At 41.4% G+C, this 27515-nt stretch overlaps 1 protein-coding gene and 1 long non-coding RNA gene across 3 annotated transcripts in view; one reads left to right on the top strand and one right to left on the bottom strand.

Moving 5' to 3' along the window:
- LMX1B (LIM homeobox transcription factor 1 beta) overlaps window positions 1-27515 on the bottom strand; it is a 174572-nt gene that overhangs the window by 107590 nt on the left and 39467 nt on the right. The gene's annotated exons all lie outside the window — the stretch shown is intronic.
- The window catches only part of LOC143804955 (uncharacterized), a 38043-nt gene that overhangs the window by 8782 nt on the left and 1746 nt on the right, over window positions 1-27515 (top strand). The window contains exons 2-3 of the long non-coding RNA XR_013221135.1: window positions 2568-2683; window positions 26667-26756. This is a non-coding gene — a long non-coding RNA (uncharacterized LOC143804955). The remainder of the gene's footprint in view (window positions 1-2567; window positions 2684-26666; window positions 26757-27515) is intronic.

Raw genomic sequence — 27515 nt, 5'->3', positions numbered from 1 at the left:
GCACACATTATGCATCCTATCATTTAGAATGCATTCTGCATGTTTTGTGCACATGGTGCGTTTTTTTCTGCGAAAAAAACGCATCGCTGAAAAAAAGCAGCATGTTCATTAATTTTGCAGATTTTCCGAGTTTTTCCCGCAATTCTATGCATTTGGAAAAAAACGCACAAAAAAAACGTCAAAAATGCATGAAAAAAAACGCAAAAAAACGCATGCGGTTTTCTGGCAGAAATGTGCGGTTTTTGTCAGGAAAATTTCTGCAAGAAATCTTGACGTGTGCACATACCCTTAGGGCAGTGGCCATGGTGCACTTGGGAACACCAAACCTTCCCAATTTGAGATGGGATCCAAATGGTAAGCTAGATAACAAGGATGTCAAGACTGCTTCATAACCATGTGGCAACACATAAAAACAATTTCTTAAAGTGGTTGTTCTTTGAAAACGACTAATTTTTACCCCAAAAAAGTTTGGCTTTGTTGGCAATGTGTGGTATTATACTGTATAGTGGCAATTTTCTCCTGTACTGCATTGATGCATCAGGTCCTCAGCATTAATGAACAATGGTTTTCCTGATGGAACAGTTTCTTAAAGAGCTGATCATTCTGACAGTATTCAATATTAGATTAGACAATGGAGGCATATGGGATCCTTAAATTTCGTATTCTACCCCACATGAAGGTACATTAGTGTCCAATAGACTTCTGTAACCTTGGAGGTAAAAGCCCCCCATACAAATTAAAGTTGGCCAAAGTTTTGTCGGAAAGACGAATTGGGCAGTTTGGCTTCAAACATTTGATCCTTTCATCCCCCAGCGAAAAAAGGTGCTTCCCGGCAGCTGCTTACTCTGCTCTCTCCAATGAGAACACATGAAAGCTTGGTCAAACTCAGTATACTTATATATGAGGGAGGTTGGGAGGTTGACATCTTACCGGTCTTCTGACGTTAGGTGTCCATACATCTTAAGGTACCGTCACACTAAGCGACGCTGCAGCGATAGCGACAGCAATGCCGATCGCTGCAGCGTCGCTGTGTGGTCGCTGGAGAGCTGTCACACAGACCGCTCTCCAGCGACCAGCGATGCCGAGGTCCCCGGGTAACCAGGGTAAACATCGGGTTGCTAAGCGCAGGGCCGCGCTTAGTAACCCGATGTTTACCCTGGTTACCAGCGTAAAAGTTAAAAAAACAAACAGTACATGCTCACCTGCGCGTCCCCCAGCCTCTGCATCCTGACGCTGACTGAGCTCCGGCCCTAACAGCAGAGCGGTGACGTCACCGCTGTTGCTTTCACTTTCAGTTTAGGGCCGGCGCTTTAGTGTCAGGAAGCAGAGGCTGGGGGACGCGCAGGTGAGTATGTACTGTTTGTTTTTTTAACTTTTACGCTGGTAACCAGGGTAAACATCGGGTTACTAAGCGCGGCCCTGCGCTTAGTAACCCGATGTTTACCCTGGTTACCAGTGTAAAATATCGCTGGTATCGTCGCTTTTGCTGTCAAACACGGCGATACACGGCGACCTAGCGACCAAATAATGTGCAGACCTTCTAGCAGCGACCAGCAATTTCACAGCGGGATCCAGATCGCTGCTGCGTGTCAAATTCAGCGATATCGCCATCCAGGTCGCTGCAACGTCACGGATTGCTGGCGATATCGCCTAGTGTGACGGTACCTTTAGCTGTATTGGAACCTTAACAGTAGAAAACAATCAAGGTGTCATCATAAGTCACAGGTCAGGACTAGATTGTCTTCCCGATTTTGCCGGTGGTGGAATATGTGATGTGGGCTCCAGTGAGGAAGGCTGAAGTCTTTTACTCACAACAACATAGACACATTGCAATGTTTTTGTCATCAACTGCAAAGAGTTAAAGTGACAAATATGAGGGCGGCTAAAACCAAGTCTTGATTTAATTATAATCTGGGTGGTGGTTTCTTGCTTTCTTCTAATCTGGATTCCTTGTAATTAGAAGGCCACATATCAAAATTTTCTTGGCCAAGAATAGACTCAAATGTATTTTTCCACTAACAATAAGTAGTCTAGTACGTGCTAAAGGCAAATAATCCAAATAATAGGATAAACGTTCATTCACACATAGCAGGAAAATGAGCATTGACTAGGGCAATGACATGTTTCTCAATTGAATGTTCTTGCCGACGGTGATAAGAAGAAGGATCCATGAGGACTGGGCTTCAGAACCAATGAGAAAATGTTAAAAACATAACATTCACTGTGTAATTAAAAACATGGTGAGAAAAAGCAAAAAGCATAAAAAAAGATTAAGGATTCATTAGTTTACTCATTTTGGGTAAGTGAAGGGTCATGGCTGCGAATAAGGGTTGCTAACCCGAAACGCATGAATTTGAGTCCTTGATCTTTTTTTAATCTTTTTTGTTTTTCTCACCATGTTTTTATTTGCACAGTATAAGTTATGCTTTAACATTTTCTCATTGGTTCTGGAGCTCAGTCCTCATGGACCCTTCTTCCATTTCTACTATGGGAATTCACGTGGTTTTCACACTTGATTGTCCTCCCTAGATTGTGAGCTGATTACATTTTTTTTCCTTCCCTGACAGTGATAAAAGCCTAGCCTGAAAACAAAGATCTGTCTGCATGTAGCCACCTAATCGGAGGTCACTTTGACATCGGATCAAAAGGTGACCATGCACCTTCAGGAGCTGTTGGCCAACAGGTATTCCTCGTGACCTTACCACACGTATGCATGCTTGGTTCAGCATGTGTTCTCATTGGTTTAGGTGGTTAATATCCCATGAAAACAAAGGATTCGGCATGTTGAAACTCAACTTGTGTAACCCTTTTCTCTTCCCCCACCAATATCTGCCAAGTGAATGTTGAATGAATGTACCTTAGATGGGGGTCGTTTCCTCCAGGGTTAGTGGATTCTGTCAATTAGGCACTGATTCATAATTGAGCTTGTGCTTTTTTATTATTATGATAATCACTTTTTTTTTTGCACCTTATTCATTATTTAATTTATGCCTTTTTTAACTTTACGTTGCTTTATTGTGTCTTTTACTATCCCAATGTTTTTGCCTCAGTAATCAATTGTGACTTTTGAAAATCTCAACATTTTTGCACAGTTGTTCTCCAGTATCGTAACAGAGCACAACGTCTGTCTAATGTTCCGTTTATTACGCAGTTGAAGACTAATGCGTGCCATTTTAAAGCTCATTGAAAGAATCGTGTCACTTTTTTTTTTTTCACTCTACCAAGTCACAAAAGATTACCAAAATAAGCAATTTGGAATTTTCACCAATTCATTAAACATTGTGCTCCAATTTTGATGAGTTTGGCACAAAATCTGTCAATGCCAAAAAAAAAAAAAAAATGCTACAAATAATAAAATTGAAGCCATGACCTCCAATAGAGATATTTCAAAGTTATGATTTTCTGAGAAGTCAACTAAAATTTTGAAAACATTACAATGATAGATGATAAAATCGGTTCAATCCACATCCAGATCTTTTTGCTAAGCTGGGCTCAATCAGGGCTTTTTGATGGAATGTGGATGGCAATTAAAGGGTTGACTGCTGTGTGGTCTGCGCAGTAGGAGTGTTCAGAGAGGATTTATTAATGGCCTTTATCAGTAGAGTGTGTTCCAAACTGTTGGTTATAGGATATCCTCAAACTTTCTGCACAGGACACTATAAATCTATAAATCAGATAAGAATGGAATGTAACGCTTCGGAAGAATTGAGATGTTGCCTTGCTCCTTAAGTTTGATTTATGTCTAGAGCTGTTAGGTGCCTCTAGAATACAACCTGTAGAGTGGGATAACCCTTTCTTTCCATTAGGGATTCTCACCCAATTTAACCTTTTTCTTAATCCTAAATGGGATTCCTAAGAGGTCATATATGAAGTGGGACCAACTAATGGCTTACATTTGGCAAAGAAAAATCTTGGCAGTGGTTACTCGAAGGTTACTTGAAGTGTTCAGTGTATAGAAAAATAAGTTGGGGGAAAAAACGTTGGAAAGAACGTACAAGTTTTTGATTCTAAAACTAGTTTCTACGACTCGATCACGATGGTCTTCAATGTGGATGTTAGAATGAAGAAGTACTTTAGCCTTTACTACTGGAGGTCATGAGGCCTGGTTAAGCAGTAAGATAGAGACTAATTCCAGATGTTGTAGGACCTCTGACTGTCTAGGAAAGATGACGCAGTCCAAGGATAAGAACATCCTAATTTACAACAGATCAGAAGGATCTACTAAAGAGGAATTGGAAATGGGAATCTCAAACCACAGGTCAGTTTTCATTTTACCGGAGCAGGTGAAGAAATTAAAGTTTGGATTGGTTGAAATTGGCCACAAAGACAATTTTTCATTTCGACAATTTTCATAAATCTGCCCAATTGAAATGTTTTAAAACATTCCAGAATTTCTAGAGCATCATTTGTGATTTTTTTAAGTCACTTTTTTATTCTCCTTCATAGTATTTACGTATAAGACTCGCACAGTTTGCGAATTTTGCCCAAAATTGAAGATTCTCTTTATTTTTGCCTTTAACTCATTTTCTTAGCGCAAAAAGTGACACATTTGGCTAAAATAATGCAAAATTTTGTGCAAAAAAAAATTCAGCCATACATAAAGAAAAACACTCTAGGGGAAAGATGGAGGACATTTCAGACAAATTCAGCAATTTTTCAAAAAGTGGCAAATGATGAATCATTTGGAGGCCATAAACCTTGGTTCACAGTGACGAATGAAGAAAAAAACAAAAAATGCATGAAAGATTTATTTAAAAAAAGGAGCAAATGGAAAGAGGAATATGACACAAACTTAAAAAGGCAAAAAAAAAAAAAACAATAAAACCATGCAAATAATGCATCTGGCTAAAACTTTTATCACAATTTCTCATGCCGGATGATCAATTTGTTCTACATTTCTGATCTGCTTTTTCACTTAAAATCTGTGAAGCGATGTGGAACAGAAGTAACTAAAACATTCAATATAACAAGAAATCTTTCGGAAAAATTGTTTGACACAGCAAATTTTGGGAACAACCGTGCACAAAAAAATTCTGCAACTTTTAGTGTTTTTACGTTAGTTTGGGCAAGGTTTTGAAAAGTGTGAGAAGCTTAGAGGCCAAACGTGACCTAACAAGTTCATCATAATTTAAGCCATAAAAGCAGGATGAGTTATAACAACCAAGTACTCATGATGGTCAGTCATTTCTGACACTGGTACGTAGCAGCTGAAAGGTGTGACCACTGCAGCCAATCAATGATCTCAGCAGTCTCTTAGTAATCGCTGCAGCAAAAGTAGACAGAACTGCAAAAACCACTAGACCTAAGGCTCTGAAGCTGTGAGGCATTTAATGAGAACAATGTTTATTTTTTCCCACATTCCCCCTTCATGACCTTGCCGTTTTTTGCAATTCTGACCAGTGTCCCTTTATGAGGTAATAACTCAGGAACGCTTCAACGGATACTAGCGATTCTGAGATTGTTTTTTCGTGACATATTGGGCTTCATGTTAGTGGTAAATTTAGGTCGATAATTTCTGAGTTTATTTGTGAGAAAAACGGAAATTTGGCAAAAATTTAGTTTTTCGCAATTTTCACATTTTGAATTTTTATTCTGTTAAACCAGAGAGTTATGTGACACAAAATAGTTAATAAATAACATTTCCCACATGTCTACTTTACATCAGCACAATTTTGGAAACAAATTTTTTTTTTGCTAGGAAGTTATAGGGGTTAAAATTTGACCAGTGATTTCTCATTTTTACAACAAAATTTACAAAACCATTTTTTTTAGGGACCACCTCACATTTGAAGTCAGTTTGAGGGTTCTATATGGCTGAAAATACCCAAAAGTGACACCATTCTAAAAACTGCACCCCTCAAGGTGCTCAAAACCACATTCAAGAAGTTTATTAACCCTTCAGGTGTTTCACAGCAGCAGAAGCAACATGGAAGTAAAAAATGAACATTTAACTTTTTAGTCACAAAAATGATCTTTTAGCAACAATTTTTTATTTTCCCAAGGGTAAAAGGAGAAACTGGACCACGGACGTTGTTGTCCAATTTGTCCTGAGTACGCTGATACCTCATATGTGGGGGTAAACCACTGTTTGGGCGCACGGCAGGGCTCGGAAGGGAAGGAGCGCCATTTGACTTTTTCAATGAAAAATTGGCTCCACTCTTTAGCGGACACCATGTCGCGTTTGGAGAGCCCCCGTGTGCCTAAACATTGGAGCTCCCCGACAAGTGACCCCATTTTGGAAACTAGACCCCCCAAGGAACTTATCTAGAAGCATAGTGAGCACTTTAAACCCCCAGGTGCTTCACAAATTGATCCGTAAAAATGTACTTTTTTTCACAAAAAAATTATTTTAGCCTCAATTTTTTCATTTTCACATGGGCAACAGGATAAAATGGATCCTAAATTTTGTTGGGCAATTTCTCCTGAGTACACCGATACCTCACATGTGGGGGTAAACCACTGTTTGGGCACATGGTAAGGCTCGGAAGGGAAGGAGCGCCATTTGACTTTTTGAATGAAAAATTATCTCCATCGTTAGCGGACACCATGTCGCGTTTGGAAAGCCCCTGTGTGCCTAAACATTGGAGCGCCTCCACAAGTGACCCCATTTTAGAAACTAGACCCCCCAAGGAACTTATCTAGAGGCATAGTGAGCACTTTAAACCCTCAGGTGCTTCACAAATTGATCTGCAAAAATGAAAAAGTACTTTTTTTTCACACAAAATTTCTTTTAGCCTCAATTCTTTCATTTTCACATGGGCAACAGGATAAAATGGATACTAAAATTTGTTGGGCAATTTCTCCTGAGTACGCCGATACCTCATATGTGGGGGTAAACCACTGTTTGGGTGCACGGCAAGGCTCGGAAGGGGAGGCGTGCCATTTGACTTTTTGAATGGAAAATTAGCTCCAATCGTTAGCGGACACCATGTCGCGTTTGGAGAGCTCCTGTGTGCCTAAACATTGGAGCTCCCCTACAAGTGACCCCATTTTGGAAACTAGACCCCCCAAGGAACTTATCTAGATGCATAGTGAGCACTTTGAACCCCCAAGTGCTTCACAGAAGTTTATAACGCAGAGCCATGAAAATAAAAAATAATTTTTCTTTTCTCAAAAATGATTTTTTAGCCCACAATTTTTTATTTTCCCAAGGGTAACAGGAGAAATTGGACCCCAAAAGTTGTTGTCCAGTTTCTCCTGAGTACGCTGATACCCCATATGTGGGGGTAAACCACTGTTTTGGCACACGTCGGGGTTTGGAAGGGAAGTAGTGACGTTTTGAAATGCAGACTTTGATGGAATGCTCTGCGGGCATCAGGTTGCGTTTGCAGAGCCCCTGATGTGCCTAAACAGTAGGAACTCCCCACAAGTGACTCCATTTTGGAAACTAGACCCCCAAGGGAACTTATCTAGATGTGTGGTGAGCACTTTGAACCCCCAAATGCTTCACAGAAGTTTATAACGCAGAGCCGTGAAAATAATAAATGTGTTTCCTTTCCTCAAAAATATTTTTTTAGCCCAGAATTTTTTATTTTTGCAAGGGTAACAGGAGAAATTTGACCCCAAAAGTTGTTGGCCAGTTTCTCCTGAGTATGCTGATACCCCATATGTGGGGTAAACCACTGTTTGGGCACATGCCGGGGCTCGGAAGGGAAGTAGTGACGTTTTGGAATGCAGACTTTGATGGAATGGTCTGCGGGCATCATGCTACGTTTGCAGAGCCCCTGATATGCCTAAACAGTAGAAACCCCCCAAAAGTGACCCCATTTTGGAAACTAGACCCCCCAAGGAACTTATCTAGATGTGTGGTGAGCACGTTCAACCCCCAAGAGCTTCACAGAAGTTTACAACGCAGAGCAGTGAAAATAAAAAATCATTTTTCTTTCCTCAAAAAAGATGTTTTAGCAAGCAATTTTTTATTTTCACAAGGGTAACAGGAGAAATTGGGCCCCAATATTTGTTGCCCAGTTTGTTGTGAGTGTGCTGGTACCCCATATGTGGGGGTAAACCACTGTTTGGGCACACGTCAGGGCTCGGAAGGGAAGTAGTGACATTTGAAATGCAGACTTTGATGGAATGATCTGCGGGCATCACATTGCATTTGCAGAGCCCCTGATGTGCCTAAATAGTAGAAACACCCCACAAGTGACCCCATTTTGGAAACTAGACGCCCGAAGGAACTTATCTAGATGTGTGGTGAGCACTTTCAACCCCCAAGTGCTTCACAGAAGTTAATAACGCAGAGCCGTGAAAATAAAAAATAATTGTTCTTTCCTCAAAAATTATGTTTCAGCAAGTAATTTTTTATTTTTGCAAGGGTAACAGGAGAAATTGGACCCCAACAGTTGTTGCCCAGTTTGTCCTGAGTACGCTGGTACCTCAAATGTGGGGGTACACCACTGTTTGGGCGCACGTCGGGGCTTAGAAGGGAGGGAGCACCATTTGACTTTTTGAACGCAAGATTGGCTGGAATCAATGGTGGCGCCATGTTGCGTTTGGAGACCCCTGATGTGCCTAAACAGTGGAAACCCCTCAATTCTAACTTCAACACTAACCCCAACACACCCCTAATCCTAATCCCAACTGTAGCCATAACCCTAATCACAACCCTAACCCCAACACACCCCTAACCACAACCCTAACCCCAACACACCCGTAACCCTAATTCCAACCCTAACCCTAATCCTAACCCTAATCCCAACCCTAACCCTAATCCCAACCCTAACCACAACTGTAACCCCAACACACCCCTAACCCTATCCGTAACCCTAACCACAAGCCTAATCTTAACCCTATTTCCAACCCTAACCCTAATTCCAACCCTAACTCTAATTCCAACCCTAACCCTAAGGCTATGTGCCCATGTTGCGGATTCGTGTGAGATTTTTCCGCACGATTTTTGAAAAATCTGCAGGTAAAAGGCACTGCGTTTTACCTGCGGATTTACAGCGGATTTCCAGTGTTTTTTTGTGCGGATTTCACCTGCGGATACCTATTGAGGAACAGGTGTAAAACGCTGCGGAATCCGCACCAAGAATTGACATGCTGCGGAAAATACAACGCAGCGTTTCTGCACGGAATTTTCCTTACCATGGGCACAGCGGATTTGGTTTTCCATAGGTGTACATGATACTGTAAACCTGATGGAAAACTGCTACGAATTCGCAGTGGCCAATCCGCTGCGGATCCGCTGCGGATCCGCGGCCAATCCGCTGCGGATCCGCGGCCAAATCCGCACTGTGTGCACATGCCATAACCCTAACCCTACCCCTAACCCTACCCCTAGTTCTAGTTCTAACCCTTGTTCTAACCCTAACCCTAGTGGAAAAAAAAAATATATTTTTTCTTTATTTTATTATTGTCCCTACCTATGGGGGTGATAAAGGGGGGGGTTTATTTATTATTTTTTTATTTTGATCGCTGTGATAGAACCTACCACAGCGATCAAAATGTACTTTGCCGGCCGGCAGATTCGGTGGGCGCACTGCGCATGCGCCCGCCATTTTGGAAGATGGCGGCGCCCAGGGAGAAGATGGACCGACTTCGGGAGGCTCGGTAAGTATGAGGGGGTGGTCGGGGGGTGGATCGGAGCACAGGGGGGGGGATCGGAGGACCGGGGGAGCGGACAGGAGCACGGGGGAGCGGACAGGGGGACGGAGGGGGGTACCGGACAGAACGGAGGACTGGGGAGGAGATCGGGGGTGGTGGGGGGGGCAGAACATGATTTCCAGCCATGGCAGATGCTATTGCAGCATCGGCCATGGCTGGATTGCAATATTTCACCATTTTCATAGGTGAAATATTGCAAATTGCTCTGATTGGCTGTTGCACTTTCAACAGCCAATCAGAGCGATCGTAGCCACGTGGGGGCAAAGCCACCCCCCTGGGCTGAAGTACAACTCCCCCTCTCCCTGCAGATCGGGTAAAATAGGAGTTAACCCTTTCACCCGATCTGCAGGGACGCGATCATTCCATGACGCCACATAGGCGTCATGGGTCGGGAAGGGGTTAAACAACCTCTTTGAAGGGAATTTAAACCCTTAACATCCAATGACGGGCAGAGTCCATCATTGGATGCCTCCCCGTTTGGTGCGGGCTCCGGCGATGAGCCCCTACCTTTTCCTGCACATGACAGCTGACATGTGCCCCTAACAGCCGTGGGTGGAATCATGATCCACCTGCGGCTGTTAACATGTTAAATGCTGCTGTCAAACTCTGACAGCAGCATTTAACATGCACGCACAGGGAGCACATCATTACTTCCTCCCATTGGTGCCCGTGTCACATGACTGCAGGTTGCCGATGGGTTGGCATGACAACCCAGGGTCAGCAGGAGACCCCTATGGTTGTCATAGCCAGATAGCTATGAGTGATGTCCAGCGGTCGGCGCTCATAACAAGCGAGCATTTCTCTACATAGAGCAGGGCTGCAGCCCTGCTCTATGTAACACACGCGATCGGATGATCGCAGCTTCTAGTTACCCATAGGGACTATTGAAGCAAGTGTAAAAGTAAAAAAAAAAGTTTAAAAAAAAAATATAATAATAAAAAAAAGTATAAAAGCTCAAATCACCCCCCTTTTGCCCCATTCAAAATAATACAATAAAAAAATTCAAATATACACATAATTGGTATCACCACATTCAGAATTGCCCGATCTATCAATATAAAAAAAGAATTAATCCAATCGGTAAACAGCATAGCAAGAAAAAAATCGAAACAAAAGAATTACGTTTTTATGGTTGAGGCAACATTGTAATAAAATGCAATAACGGGTGATCAAAAGATTGTATACACACCAAAGTGGTATCAATAAAAACATCAGATCGGCGCGCAAAAAATAAGCCCTCACCCAGCCCCCGATCATGAAAAATGAAGATGTTACGGGTAATGGAAAATGGAGCAATTTTTTTTTTCTCTTCTTACAAATTTTGGAATTTTTTTTCACCACTTATATAAAAAAGAACCTAGACATGTTTGGTGTCTATGAACTCGTAATGGCCTGGAGAATCAAAATGGCAGGTCAGTTTTAGCATTTAGTGAACATGTTAAGAAAAAAAAAAATACAAAAAACAATTGTGGAATTGCACATTTTTGGCAATTTTACCGCATTTGGATTTTTTTCCCAGTTTCCAGTACATTATATGGTAAAATCAATGCCATCGAAAACTACAACTCATCCAGCAAAAAACAAGCCCTCACATGGCCAGATTGAAAAATAAAAAAGTTATGGCTCTGGGAAGGAGGGGAGCAAAAACGGAAAATACCTCTGGTCCTTAAGGGGTTAAATTAAAAAATCACATTTTGATTTTAAATGTATTTTTAAATATTTTGAAGAAAAAAAAAATCTATACGTTAATCTATATTGAAAATAGAAATGAGTAATCTTGCAATTTTAACATTGCCTACTGGAGCTTTTTAATCTCTCACTTCCTATTGTTTCAGGATGTACATTAGTCTGAACTTATATTTTGCATTGAAACATCTAATGAGTGTATTCATAGAAGGTCATTGTGCAGGGAGAGAGGAGGGTGAGCTGTGACATCGCCTGCTGTGATTGGAGGAGGCTTTGTTATCCACTGTGTACAGAGGTGTTACCTGTCAATGTAATCCTGCCTCTGAGGAGAAGGAGGCTGCGGAAAACTCATTCTGAAAAGACGGGAAGAATGAGTCTAGAACAGCCCTAGTGGCCAATGTAAAAGTTTCTGCAATGTTGCTTACTTTCCGATTTTTTTTAAAAAAAAAAGAACATGAAAAATCACAACATAGGCAGGATACAAGCTCCAGGGAAGTCACAGGGCAAGAGTATGGGGAACTTCCTGCGATAGATAGATAGATAGATAGATAGATAGATAGATAGATAGATAGATAGATAGATAGATAAGTAATAGATAGATAAATAGATAAGTAATAGATAGATAGATAGATAGATAGATAGATAGATAGATAAATAGATAGATAGATAGATAGATAATAGATAGATGATAGATAATAGATAATAGATGATAGATAGATAGATAGATACAGTAGATGAATAAAGATAGATAATAAGTAATAGATAGATAATAGATGATAGATAGATAATAGATAGATAATAGATGATATATAATAGATAATAGATAGATAGATAATAGATAGATAGATAGATAATTGATAGATAGATAGATAGATAATATATAATAGATAGATAGATAATAGATAGATAATAGATTGATAGATAGATAGATAGATAGATAATAGATAGATAATAGATGATATATAATAGATAATAGATAGATAGATAATAGATAGATAGATAAATAGATAGATAATAGATTGATAGATAGATAGATAATATATAATAGATAGATAGATAATAGATAATAGATTGATAGATAATAGATAGATAGATAATAAGTAATAGGTAGATAAGAGATAGATAATAGATGATATATAATGGATAATAGATAGATAGATAGATAATAGATAGATAAATAGATAGATGATAGATAATAGATAGATAGATAGATAGATAGATAGATAGATAGATAGATAGATAATATCCGTCCATGCTGTCTCATACAGCTCCACATTAGGGACTTGTGACCACAGGAATTGCTGCTCTGGTGTCTCCCCCTCACTAATTGGAAGCAGGGTCTCCTCCTCCATGTTCCCTGGATCCCACTGAGTGGCAGGCTACATTTCCAGTCTCAGCAGCAGCACTGCTGTGAGCATTAACCCCTTGGATGCAGGCGGAGGGGATGAGCCTTGTGGGTGCTGCTCCCTGATGATCTCTAGATAAAGTCTCCACTAACCTTCTCTGTGAGAACGTGGCTTCTCCGAGTCTCGGGTTACTGCTCTCTGGATATTAGATGACACTCCGCCTGTCACCAGCGTCTTACACGGATCTGATTACAGCACAAATCTGCTGCTCGGCAGAATCCCTCATATACTTGTATTTGTGCAGGTGGTAGTAGTCTGCTGCTTGTATCGGACACCTCAGTGTGGATGATAGTAGTAGTAGTAATTAATAGGAGGAGTAGAGTAGTCACTTGATAACTTATCTTCAGGGAGAATAAAAGGATTGGGCATATATCATTTCATATGCCTGATCATTTTTTCCTCCTTTACCAGCTGTAGTGGGAGAGTCGTTATGCCGCCATACACATAAGATAGGCCACTTGTCCTGCCGAAATCAGTAAGATTTCTAATATGTATATGTATGGGGCCCTGTAGCTTCAACTCCTGACACTTATAGATGCCTGTACTTGCTATATACTTTATATCACAAGAATAGAACCCCTTTAAAAGGAATCTCTCAGCAGGTTTTTGCTATGTAATCTGAGGGCAGAATGATGTAGGGGCTGAGACCCTGATTCCAGCTATGTGTCATTTACTGGGCTGCTTGCTGTCATTTTGATCACATTTTCTCTGCTGTAGATCTAGCAGAGCTCTGACTATTGAGCCCTGTATAACCCCACCCACACCACTGATTGGCAACATTCTCTCAATATACTGTGTATACAGGAAGCAGCCAATCAGAAGTGGGGGTGTGGGTGGACTAGGAGGCACCAGATACCAAGTCCTGTAGTGATAATTTCCTGCTGATAAAACACTGATTGTATTGACAGCAGAACAGCCTAGTAAGTGACACATTGTTGGTATCAGGGTCTCTGTTCCTACATCAAGCATCTCTCAGATTACATGACAAAAACCTGGGGACAGATTCATTTTAATGGCAAATCCAACTAATTATCCTACAAACCTGTAGCAAAGACCGCCATTAGACATTTCTGGGCCCTGCACAGTCAAATTGCCCAGGACGTTTTATCATCGTCAGTAAATAATATCTAAAATTGTATTTTTATAGCTGATATTCACCATTCCTATTAGTTGTATGCCTAAATATATTCCAGCAGTGATTCATCTATATACCCAAATACATAGCAGCAGTGAATAAACCACATGCAGAAATATACCAGCAGCAAATAAACTGCATACAGAATACAGTATATACCAGCAGCGAAGCCAGTAGAAACCTTCCAATAAATTGCAGCTTGAGATACTTTATGACAGATGTGAAATGGCTGGACCCCGTACTGCAATCCTAACCCGACTGCCCTGATGGCAGACTCCAATCAGTAATCATGTGCTTTGATAAGAATGGTGGCAACTTGTAAAAACTAGTGATTTTTTCCCCCAAGAAATATAGCATTTTTTAGCCCCCTAAATTTAAAAAAATTTCAATTGGCAGCTCAATGCCAGTGTGCTGCATTAAAGGCTCTGAAAAAAACAGGCAACGCTAAGTTTCTAATATTAGTACATAGCGATGTATTGTATAACCTGCAGCTTACAGTGTAAGCGTCACCGTCCTATCTGACCACGTATTCTGCTGTCTGATGTGTCTATACACGTCTCCTCCAGTGTGAAAAAGTCAAGTTATGTCTGTTCTGCTAACCCGAGGAGAGAACTTCTACGTTCCTACATGTCTCCAGTGAAGCTAAAGAAGACAGATCTTGTTTAATCTCCGACACTGTAAAAGGATCGATTTTTGTTTTCCTATTAAGCCACTTTTTATTTATTTTATTTTTTTTAATTATTCAGGATGTGGTAGACCAAACCTTCCCTACCCTCCACTGGGTTCACAATATTATTATCTCGTTCACGGAGGACACAATGGTATAATTATGCCATTAATTAGAAAATACTTTTACTAAACTTTTGCTTACTTCTAAAACTTTGGAATGAGTGATGGAGATGTGAGCGCAGAACAGCAATGAACCTGGAGGAGATTAATTATACGGACACTGAATTTCTACTTTCACGTACACAATTAATCGTTAAGAACCCAATGAGATCTGTTCGACCTTTGTGAGCCCCTGAAGTTTTAATTTGGAGGTCCGAAAGAAGCTTACAGCACTGACACACTCCTGTATGTCAGAAAAAAAGATACTTCTTAGATCATATAGGTGGAGACCAGACTAGTCCAACTCCATTCCCTGGCCGCCTATTCCCTGCGCCGCCGCAGGTGATAAATAGATCTCTCCTTATGCACACATGAGGAAAGACCTGTCAATCACCTCTAACAGCGCTGGGAAGATCCGGTCAAGGAGCAGCTCCGGATTAGTCTGGTCTCTGGCTATTATCCCTTTCCAAATATATTTTCTCTGCAGCATTTCAGAGAAATATATATCGCACAGCCAGGCTCTGATTCATGATGCCTGAAGTTTGGGCAGGATGTATCAGATGACAGGTTGCATTTAAAAGGAAGGACTGATTTTACTACTGAAACTAGGTTGTAGAACAACAATAAAATAATACCCGTTGCATTCCGACGTGCCAATGCTGAGAAAACAAGCATTGAAACAACATGCAAATTAACCTGGAAGTGCGCTGGGGGCGGGGCCGGTACACTAAGCGCAGTAACACAATGCCTGTCAGGTTACTTTTATCAATTAATCATCCAATAATTATGTATTCTTCTGCGTGTACAGATAGGTCCAGAAATATTTGAACAGTGACTGAACCTTTGTGATTTCAGCTCTGCCGGCCACTGTTTTGGATGTAAAATTAAAGAACAATTGAAGTGTAGACTCTCAGGTTTAACTAAAGCAGTTGAAGAAAAACATCCTGTGAAACGTTTAGGAATTGCAGCCATTCTTCTACAATGCCTCCTCATATCAGGGGCTCAAAAGTAACTGGACAAACTACCTTTACCATAAATGAAATGTTTGTAGAGAATCTTTTGCAGACAATGATGGCCTGAAGTCTGGAAGCCATGGACGTCACCCAATGCTGGGTTTCCTCCTCTTTGAGGCTTTGCCGCATTTACCACAATGACTTCAATTGTTGTTTGTGGGTCTTTCTGTCTCAGTTTTTGCGTTAAGCCGGTGAAATGTTGCTCGGTGGGGCTGAGATCTGGTGATGACTCGGACATTGCAGAATATCCCACTTTTTTGCCTTCTCCTGGGTTGCTTTTGCAGTATGTTTCGGGTCATTGTCCATCTGTCCTGTGAAGCTCCGTCCAATCAACCTTGCTGCGCTTGGTTGAATCTGAGCAGAAAGTGTGGCCCTGTACACACAGGATTCATCCAGCTGCTTCTGTCTTCAGTGACATCATCAAACACTAGTGACCCCATTAGAAGCCATACATGCCCGCACCATCACATGTCATCCACTATGTGTTACAGACAATGTGCTGGTCTTTGGATCATGAAACATTCCAAACCTCCATATTTTCTTCTTCCCATCATTCTGGTACAGGTTGATCTTAGTTTTGCTCTTCCAGAACTGGGCAGCTTCTTTAGATTTTTTAGTCAAACTCTAATTTGGCTTTTCTATTTTTGAAGCAGGTTAATGGTTTGCACCTTGTGTTGAGCCCTCTGGATTTGCTCTCATGAAGTCTTCTCTCTATGGTAGACACTGGTAGATACTGAAGCTCCTACTTCCTGGAGAGTGTTCTTCACATAGGTGGGTGTGTTGAAGGGGTTTTTCTTCACCATGGAAAGGATTCTGCAATCATCCACCACTGTTGTCTTGAGGTCCAGGCCTTTTTGAGTTCCCAAGATCACCAGTGCACTCTATTTTTGCAGAATGTACCAAACTGTTAATTTGGCCACTCATAACATTTTCTGCTATTTCTCTGATGGATTTCTTCTTTTTTTTTTTTTCAGCCTAATGATGGTTTGTTTCTCTTCCATTGAGAGCTCCATTGGCCGCATGTTGTGGGTTCACAGCAACAACTTTGAAAGGCAAATGCCATGCCTGGAATCAGTTCCAAAATGTTTACCTGATTAATTGATGATGTAGTAATGAGGGACAAGCCCATGCAGCCAATTAAAAAGCTTTTGAGAAAATTGTCCAATTGTCCAGTTACATACTACAGAGCTGTAATTCCTAAACACTTACTCCAATTAGAATGTGAATACCCTAAATTGAGGCCACATTCACACATTCAGTATTTAGTCAGTATTTTTCATCAGTATTTGTAAGCCGAAACCAGCAGCCGGTGATAAATACAGAAGTGTTGACGTGTTTCTATTATATTTTTCCTCTGATTGTTCCACTCCTTTTTCTGGCTTAAAATTTTGATGTAAAATACTGACCAAATACTGAATGTGTGAACGAGGCCTAAAGCTGAGAGTCTGTACTATAAGTCCATATTGCTTATACAACTGTATCTTGAATATGTTAAGGTAAACCACTAAAATGCCAAAACTTGTCACTGTCCAAATATTTGTGGGCATAACATAGAAATGAGCTTTGAGGTTGCTAGTGAGTAAGCACTATGGCACCATTACAATAGTATACAGTTGTGCTCAAAAGTTTACATACCCCGGCAGAATTTTTGCTTTCTTGGCCTTTTTTCAGAGAATGTGAATGATAACACCAAAACTTTTCCTCCACTCACGGTTAGTGGTTGGGTGAAGCCATTTAGTGTCAGACTACAGTGTTTTCTCTATTTAAATCATAATGACAACCCAAAACATCCAAATGACCCTGATCAAAAGTTCACATACCCCATTTCTTAATACTGTGTATTGCCCCCTCTAACATCAATGACAGCTTGAGTTCTTTTGTGGTAGTTGTGGATGAGGTTTTTTATTTTCTCAGATGGTAAAGCTCCTCACTCTTCTTGGCAAAAAGCCTCCAGTTCCGGTAAATTCCTGGGCTGTCAAGCAAGAACTGCGCGCTTGAGATCTCCCCAGAGTGGCTCAATGATATTGAGGTCAGGAGACTGAGATGGCCATGCCAGAACCTTCACTTTGTTCTGCTGTAGCCAATGACAGGCCGACTTGGCCCTGTGTTTTGGAACGTTGTCATGTTGGAACGTCCAAGTATGTACCATGTGCAGCTTCCGGGCTGATCAGTGCAAATTTCCCTCCAGTATTTCCTGTTAACGTGCTGCATTCATCTTTTCTTCAACAATTGACCAAGTTTCCTGTGCCTTTGTAGCTCACACATCCCCAAAACATCAGCGATCCACCTCCACGCTTTACAGTAGAAATGGTGTTCCTTTCATCTTAGGCCTTGTTGACCTCTCTCCAAATGTAACGTTTATGGTTGTGGACAAAAAGGGCAATTTTGGTCTCATCACTCCAAATTACCTTGTTCCAGAAGTTTTGAGGCTTGTCTCTGTGCTGTTTTGTGCATTGTAGGAGAGATACCTTTGCACAGTAATGGCTTTCTTGTGGCGACTCGAAACAGCCGCACCGCTAGTTTTCAGAGTCCTGTATTTCAGCTGATGTTATTTGTGGGTTTTTCTTTGCATCCCGATCAATTTTCCTGGCAGTTGTGGACAACATTTTTGCTGGTCTACCTGACCGTGGTTTTGTTTTTACAGAGCCCCGGATTTTCCATTTGTTAATCACAGTTTGACCGCGCTGACTGGCATTATCAATTCCTTAGATATCTTTTTGTATCCCTTTCCTGTTTTCTACAGTTCAATTACATTTTCCCATAGATCTGTTGACAATTCTTTTGCTTTCCCAATGACTCACAATCCAGAAACGTCAGTGGCTGGATGAAAGATGCAAGAGTCTGTCTGGATCCCAGAAACTCACTCAGCTTTTATGCACACACACTGATTACAAGCAAACAGGAGCTATACCCTCATACATAGAGCTATGCTCCCCATACATAGAGCTATGCTTCCCATACATAGAGCTATGCTCCCCATACATAGAGCTATGCTCCCCATACATAGAGCTATGCTCCTGGAGCGCCCCCACGTTAAGGGCAGTGGGGTACTCGGTATCGGGTCCTTCGGTTCGGGGGATGTCACGGTGGCCTGACCCGGTCCGTGGCCCTTTTGAGGGGCATCCAATTAAAGGTGAAGTTTGTCTAGTGTTCGTGACGCCACCTGTGGTACTCGGTCAGGGTGACCGACGCTGCTTAGGGGTCCACTGGGGTGATGGAATGGCAGCTAGATGGTATACCTTCCCACAGGTGAAGTATGTCCCCAGGGCTTCTCAGATGTGTAGGTGGTGATGGTGGACGATGTAAGGCGCAATCAATAACGAGGACACACGGTTGCAGTCTCTTTACCTTTTACTGAAGACTTCAGCGTCCACAGTCCAGAGTACAGATCACAGGGCAGGCAGAGTCCAGCCGGTCCGAAGGCAAATCCAGAGTTCTCTTATCCAGGTGGAAAACAGTAGCCTTCCTACCAGCGCCTGTGTGTTGTAGTACCTCCCTGCTGAGCACCACGGGATAGTCCTCACAACCTTTGTAGATGTTCTAGATGTTATCTCTTCCTTTCTGTCCCCAAGATGGTATGGATAGGACATACCTGTATGACTGATGGCCTGAGGCTTGTTTATAGGGACCATAGAGACGCCCCGACCCCCACAATTTGCCACTGTGTCTTCTTAGGTTTTAAGGTCGGGCAACCAACTTGGAATTGCCTGTCCTGCCAGTCTTTGAAGTAATGCGTAGAGTCAATTACTCCCTCGGTATTCCGGCCACCGGCTACGCGCCTCAGAAGGAGGCAGCCTCTTACAGGACAGAATTCCTTCTGGTGTTGTCTCCTTGTGCTGTGACTTCGCTTCTCACTCCCTGCAACACAATTCCTTTCTTGTCCTTCCTTAGGATGCTGCCGCACGTGGGGCAGGCGTAGCTCTGTGTCTTTCTGTCTCGCTAGACCTCTGTCAGGATCCCGCCCCTGACAGGGACCCTCTGTCTGCAGCTCAGATGTTCCTCCTTTCCCCCTGTCTGCCGGACAGGTGTTGCCTGGGCAAAGCCCAGTCAGCTTCTCCCTAACTTTCTATCCAAACCACCAGTTTTACCCTTCTGTGAGGAGTGCCCTACTAGATAGCAGCATGGCTCCCCCTGGTGGTCTGGAGTGTGAAGTGTGGTGTCTGTTTTGTGATACCTGGAAAGATGAACTCCTTTAGTACCATCAGATGTAATATTACTCCCCCTTGTGGAAGAATGACATTACTGCAGCAACCAGGACTCTGGGGCACTGCACTCCCCATACATAGAGCTATGCTCCCCATACATAGAGCTATGCTCTCCATACAAATAGCTCTACTCCCCATACATAGAGCTATACTCCACATACATAGAGCTATACTTCCTATACAAAGAGCTATACTCCCCATACATAATACATAGATCTATACCCCCCATACATAGAGCTATACTCCCCATACATAGATTCAAAGATTCAAAGAAGCTTTATTGGCAGGACCAAATACACATCAGTTTTGCCAAAGCAAGTGTATAAAGGCAATTGGAATAGGGACTGTGCTATACTCCCCATACATAGCTCTATACCCCATACATAGATCTATACTACCCATACATAGAGCTATACTCCCCATACATAGAGCTGTACTCCCCATACATAGAGCTATGCTCCCCATACATAGAGCTATACTCCCCATACATAGAGCTATGCTCCCCATACATAGAGCTATACTCCCCATACATAGAGCTATGCTCCCCATACATAGAGCTATGCTCCCCATACATAGAGCTATACTCCCCATACATAGAGCTATACCCCCATAAATAGATCTATACCCCCATATATTGAGTAATACTCCCCATACATAAAGCTATACTCCCCATACATAGAGCTATACCCCATAAATAGATCTATACCCCCATACATTGAGTAATACTCCCCATACATAGAGCTATACGCCCCATACATAGATCTATACCCCCATACATAGAGCTATACTCCCCATACATAGAGCTATACTCCCCATACATAGATCTATACCTCCATACATAGAGCTTTACCCCCCATACATAGATCTATACTCCCCATACATAGATCTATACTCCCCATACATAGAAGTGAATTACATTTCTTTCAGCATTTTGGAAACACATCTGCAGCAAAAAAAAAAAAAGTGTTTTGCAAATGGTATTTCAGATTTAAAAAATGATGGTTCTACTGGCGTAACTGGTCAAGCTACATATTTCTATCACTAGCAGCAAAGGAGTTAACCGTTTCATGCAGCATAGATAGGGTTAAACAGGGTGTGTGCCCCAGTGACCCAGTCTGACACCTCTCAGTGGGGTTACCAGGCCAGACTGTCCTACTGACTAACTAGCCTCCAGCAGGAGAACAAGACACTGCAGGGTGAAGGGAGGAGGCGCCTGTGGGGTCCTCTCCGCTGTGTCTCCGCGGGGCCCCAACCACAGTTCAAAGGGACACATTTCAGCTCCGCTCACCTTCTCATCTTCAAAGAGAGAACTGCCTCCAAGAAAATGGTGGGAGACAGACAGACTGACAGACTGCTGCTGAGATGCTGAGTGCAAACAGTATCAGTCCCTGCTCTGAATTAGACAACGGCTTCCATCCTATCCGAGAAATGAGAGAATATCCATCTAATCTCCCGGCCTGGCAGCGCACATGGTTGGATGTCATTGTACTTGGCCGTATGAGACACGATTGATGCCACTACTGCTGCTTCTTCATGTGGCCACATCTAGATACAGGAAACCCATTGGCTAGTGACCACCAAAAAAATGGGTCCTCTACATTGTATTATATCACCACGGCCTTACTACAAGTTTCATTGTAACACTCATTATAGCGCAACATCTAGCTAGATATTTATTATAGTGCCATTTATTCCATGGCGCTTTATGTGTGAAAAGGGGTGTGCATAAAAAAAGTACAGGGTGGGCCATTTATATGGATACACCTAAGTAAAATGAGAATGGTTGGTGATATCAACTTCCTGTTTGTGGCACATTAGTATATGGGAGGGGGAAAACTTTTCAAGATGAGTGGTGACCATGGTGGCCATTTTGAAGTTGGCCATTTTGGATACAACTTTATTTTTTTTTCAATTGGAAGAGGGTCATGTGACACATCAAACTTATTGAGAATTTCACAAGAAAAACAATGGTGTGCTTGGTTTTAACATATCTTTATTCTTTCATGAGTTATTTACAAGTTTATGACCACTTATAAAATGTGTTCAAAGTGCTGCCCATTGCGTTGGATTGTCAATGCAACCCTCATCTCCCACTCGTGACACACTGATAGCAACACCGCGGAAGAAATGCTAGCACAGGCTTCCAGTATCCGTTGTTTCAGATGCTGTACATCTCGTATCTTCACAGCATAGACAATTGCCTTCAGATGACCCCAAAGATAAAAGTCTAAGGGGGTCAGATCGGGAGACCTTTGGTGGCCATTCAACTGGCCCACGACAACCAATCCACTTTCCAGGAAACTGTTCATGTAGGAATGCTCGGACCTGACACCCATAATTGATGGTATATGGGGTACAAAGAGAGTGGGGCCATTCTTCATCAATGGAAACCTCAGTGCCACTGGATATCTGAAATTGCTACATGATGATGTTGATGTGTTGCCCTCTTTATGCACTGAAGATGGCATGTTCCCTGAGTTTTTCCAGCAAGATGGTTCACCACATTATGGGTATCAGGTCCGAGCATTCCTACAAGGAATCTGACCCCCTTAGACTAGCATTTCTTTTGCAGTGTTGCTATCAGTGTGTCAAGAGTGGGAGAAGAGGGTTGCACTGACAATCCAACATAATGGGCAGCACTTTGAACACATTTTATAAGTGATTACAAACTTGTAAATAACTAATGAAAGAATAAAGTTACGTTAAAACCAAGCATACCATTGTTTTTCTTGTGAAATTCTCAATAAGTTTGATGTGTCACATGACCCTCTTCCCATTGAAAAAAAATAAAGTTGGATCCAAAATGGCAGACTTCAAAATGGCCGCTATGGTTACCACCCATCTTGAAAAGTTTCCCCCTTCAGCAGGAAGTTGATATCACCAACCATTCCCATTTTATTTAGGTGTATCCATATAAATGGCCCACCTTGTACAATAATCTAACAAAAAACAAGTCACCGACCGCTACAGGAGGAGAGAGGACCCAGCCCACGAGCGCTCACAATCTACAAGGGATGGGTGAGGATACAGTAGGTGAGGGGAGAGCTGGTCATGCAGCAGTATGGTAGAATGAGGGTTACTGCAGGTTGTAGGCTTTGACCCCCTGACGAAACGCACGTCGGGGTGCGCGTGTGTACTGGTCCTGTTAACCCCTTAAGGTATACTATCTTTTTTATTTATACCCATTGTACTCTGCAATCTCTTTTGGTTATATGGTGCACTATCCTCACTTTTTTGCTCCTTATGAGTGCACAGTGTCTTATCTAAAGGTACCTTCACACTAAACAACTTTCCAACGAGAACGACAACGATCCGTGACGTTGCCGCGTCCTGGATAGCGATCTCGTTGTGTTTGACACGCAGCAGCGATCTGGATCCCGCTGTGATATCGCTGGTCGGAGCTAGAAGTCCAGAACTTTATTTGGTCATCAGATCGGCGTGTATCGTCGTGTTTGACATCAAAAGCAACGATGCCAGCAATGTTTTTACATGGAGCGAACTGGAGCGAACAACCAGCGAGAACGATAAGTACGTCACTGGATCGCTCCTGCATCGTTCTGCTGTTGCCAGTGTCTGACGTCTCCTAGCGACCTAAACAGCGACGCTGATGATGTGACGGTACCTTTAGTGACTGATTGCCGAGGTCACAGATATATGGAGGAGACAGGTTGTGGATGGCTTTGTACGTCATGGTTAGGGTTAGACGGATAGATAATAGATAGGTAGATATATATTATATTATAGATAATAGATAATAGATAGATAGATGATCGATAATAGATAGATAATAGATAGATAGATATTAGATAGATAATAGATAGTTAATAGATAAATAGACACATTAGATAGATAATAGACATAATAGATAGATAGAGAATAGACAGATATTAGATAGATAGATAATAGATAGAGAATAGACACATCAGACTCTCGCCTACCATCAGAATCTTCAAAAAGAACCTGAAGATCCACCTCTTCCGACAAGCCTACAACCTGCAGTAACCACCGATCGACCAAACCGCTGCATGACCAGCTCTATCCTCACCTACTGTATTCTCACCCATCCCTTGAAGACTGTGAGCCTTCGCGGGCAGGGTCCTCACTCCTACTGTACCAGTTGTGACTTGTATTGTTTAAGATAATTTATGTACTTGTTTTTATTATGTATACCCCTCCTCACATGTAAAGCGCCATGGAATAAATGGCGCTATAACAATAAATAATAATAATAATATTATATTATAAATAGATAATAGGTAGATAATAGATAGATGATAGATAATAGATAGATAATAGATAGATATTAGATGGATAACTAGATATATATTAGATAAATAGACAGCTAGATAGATAGTTATTAGATAAATAGACACATTAGATAGATAATAGATAGTTAGAGAATAGACAGAAAGATAGATAATAGATAGATAATAGACAGATAGATAATAGATAGTTATTAGATAAATAGACACATATTAGATAGATAATAGACAGATAAGATAGATAGAGAATAGACAGATATTAGATAGATTATAGATACAGTAGATAGATAGGATAAGCACAATGATTTCAGTATATAGTAGTTATGGATATATGAATATATACTTGTTGTATACTGTTCTACATGTCTGACCATAATTTATTTCCTCCACTTTAATTTTGGAGCTGGTGCCTTATCCCGGCATAAATCTTCAATTATTTTGTCCGAACGTAACTATAAGTGATTGAATGGAGCTGTACAATAATGAACAACAGGATAGATCCAAAAAAGCCAGAGAAAAAATCTCGAAAAGCAAAACCACATGCCACATAGTGCGGTACCAGCGCTATATTTCAGGCATGACTCTAGAGAATGTTAATAAGGATTAAAAGCATACTCTGCAGATCAACAAATCATGGGAGCAGCCAATTAGAAGTCCCCTCTTTAGATCTCTATGCTCCCAATCCACCGGGAAAAGAATGTCATTATTTGTGAACGGACCTAACTATGGCGAGGAAGAAAACTTATAGAAAACCTCAAAAAGGGGCATTAAGCAGTACAATGAATATTTCACTTTTATGGCGGCATAAGCCAGGCTTGTGCCCCCTCCCTTTTACTCTCTGCCATTCTCCAAGACATCAAAGTTGGTTGATTTGGGTACAATTTAGGCATTAGCCAATAAATGTGATTAAGATAACGCTTCCAGAAAGACGCTGGTCTGGGACTGATAGAGTCATATGGGATACAGATGTGCTGGGGATTTGTGCTTGACTTAAACAATCAGCTGATTTCAGTAGAGATGGTACGAAGGGACACTGCAGACTCAACTTATTATCGGGGCGAGCGCAGCCATCGGCCATCAAAGCCCTGCGCTTTATTTCAGCCCATAAAAAAAATCCAAGTTAGAAGGAGCGAAGTCCTCATTGTATTGTTATGGCTGCCATGGAAAAGACGGAGGCAGCTCTCGGTAATACCCCGGCTTTTGTCTGGGCTCAGCCTGCTCCATTATTAAAAAAGCCATGATCAGTCTGATTATTGACTACATAGCGGGGATATTAGAGGAGGCAAGAGGCAGGTGGAGGCCATATTGGATCAACGCTGCTTGGGCTTATGTAGAAGAGAGATAGATAGATAGATAGATAGATAGATAGATAGATAGATAGATAGATAGATAGATAGATAAATGGACAGATAATAGATAATAGATAGATGGATAGATGGATAATAGATGGATAATAGATGGATAATATATGGATAAATAAATAGATAGATAATAGATGATAACTAGATAATAGATAGCTGGATAGTTAGATAATAGATAGATAATAGTTAACAGATAGATAGATAATAGATAGATAATAGATAAATAGATAGATAGATAATAGATTGATAAATAGATGGATAGATAATAGATAGATAGATGTTAGTTTATATCATTTTAACTTTCCCACCATTGACATGATCATTAATAATTCAGATGTAGGATCGGCATTTTCCTGCTCTTCACAGACGGGACGTTAGAGGAGTCTAGGTAGTGGCCACCGTCTAGCACTTGCCATGGCTAGGCTCTTATAGGCCATGAAATAAGTAACGAGAAACTAAAAAAAAGGTAAAAATAAATAAATCCTTTGGGAAGGGTACTCTGATGGAGGAGGGTGCTATTACTTTCAGTGTCATGTATCGCATCTTCATGAATCAATGGCGGAATTACACGGTAAGGAGGCCGAGCTTTGGCTCCTTCTTCTCCTCCAGTGTCCTGATTTCTATTATCTCAGTATGTGCCTGTTTCTGATGAATGCTGTCACCACAGCCAAGATTTCCCCAATCCAAAACAGAGACTGGACTAAGCCTGGAGTCAGAACGATCTGCAGCAGGAAGACATGTTTCACGTCTACGGGATATGTAACACTGCGGGTGAGAATAAAAAGACGTTTTAATCTTTGCTGATCTTAACACGAGTTATGGAGTAAAAGGTCATTCTGGGGAGTGATTGCATCTCTGTACATCTAATTGTTTCTGTTCCATAAGCCATGGAGCTTTCTGTATAGTTACAGATGTTTACACCTTGGTTATAGGTTTTCATTTAAGCAGTTTTCCCACCGTAGGAAATGGATATGCAATTACTATGTTACTGGTTGGAGTTCGATTATTTGGGCCCCAACCAAATCTTTAAAAAAATAAGTGCACCAATGCTAAATTCCAGAAGCTTCTTCAGATTTTTCTCTGTGCTGTGCCACCACCAACCTGGCACTGTGCAGAAAGCTGACACATGGCACTATTGATGATAAGATGTGGTTTTTACAGATAGGAAGCGGCACTAAGATTGGAACTTCAGTGAATTACTAAGGACACGGACCCTGTGGTATGCCGTGAGTCGCCAGCACCTGGGGCAAGGCAAGTATTTTGGAACCTTGGCACCCCTTAACATCCAAATACATGTATTGTATATTAAGAAAATACTAAAGTATTTATAGTTTGCACCATGACCCTGTAGATTTTTCAGCTTTCTTAAAATGTGACATATGACAAAAAATAAAAAGTTATAAATTGTTATAGATTTTTTTTTCTCTACTTTCTTTTTTGTTACTTACTCTGTAGGATTGTTTTGTAACTATTTCATCACTGCAACTCTATCCCTAAATCTAGCCCTTGCAATAGCTCAAGCCTTAAACCTAACCCTACATCTAGCCCTAACCTTAGCCCTTTCTATAACCATGGCCTTAAACCTAACCCTACATCTAGCCCTAACCTTAGCTGTTGCTATAACACTAGCCTTAAACCTAACCCCAACTCTAGCCCTAACCTTGGCCATTGTTATAACCCTAGCAAACTGAACCTTACATTTAACCCTAACCTTGGCCATTGCTATAACCCTAGCCTTAAACTGAACCCTAACTGTAGCCCTAACCTTAGCCCTTGCTATAACCATGGCCTTAAACCTAACCCTACATCCAGCCCTAACCTTAGCCCAAGCTATAACCATAGCCTTAAATCTAACCCTACATCTAGCCCTAACCTTAGCCCTTGCTATAACCAAAGCCTTAAACCTAATCCTACATTTAGCCCTAACCTTAGCTGTTGTTATAACCATAGCCTTAAATTGAACCCAAACTGTAGCCCTAACCTTAGCCATTGCTATAACCATGACCTTAA

This window comes from Ranitomeya variabilis, chromosome 2 (genome assembly GCF_051348905.1).
Source record: "Ranitomeya variabilis isolate aRanVar5 chromosome 2, aRanVar5.hap1, whole genome shotgun sequence".
NCBI classification, from domain to species: domain Eukaryota; kingdom Metazoa; phylum Chordata; class Amphibia; order Anura; family Dendrobatidae; genus Ranitomeya; species Ranitomeya variabilis.
Note: the sequence above shows the minus strand (reverse complement) of the source record. Positions and strands in the feature narration are given on the sequence as shown.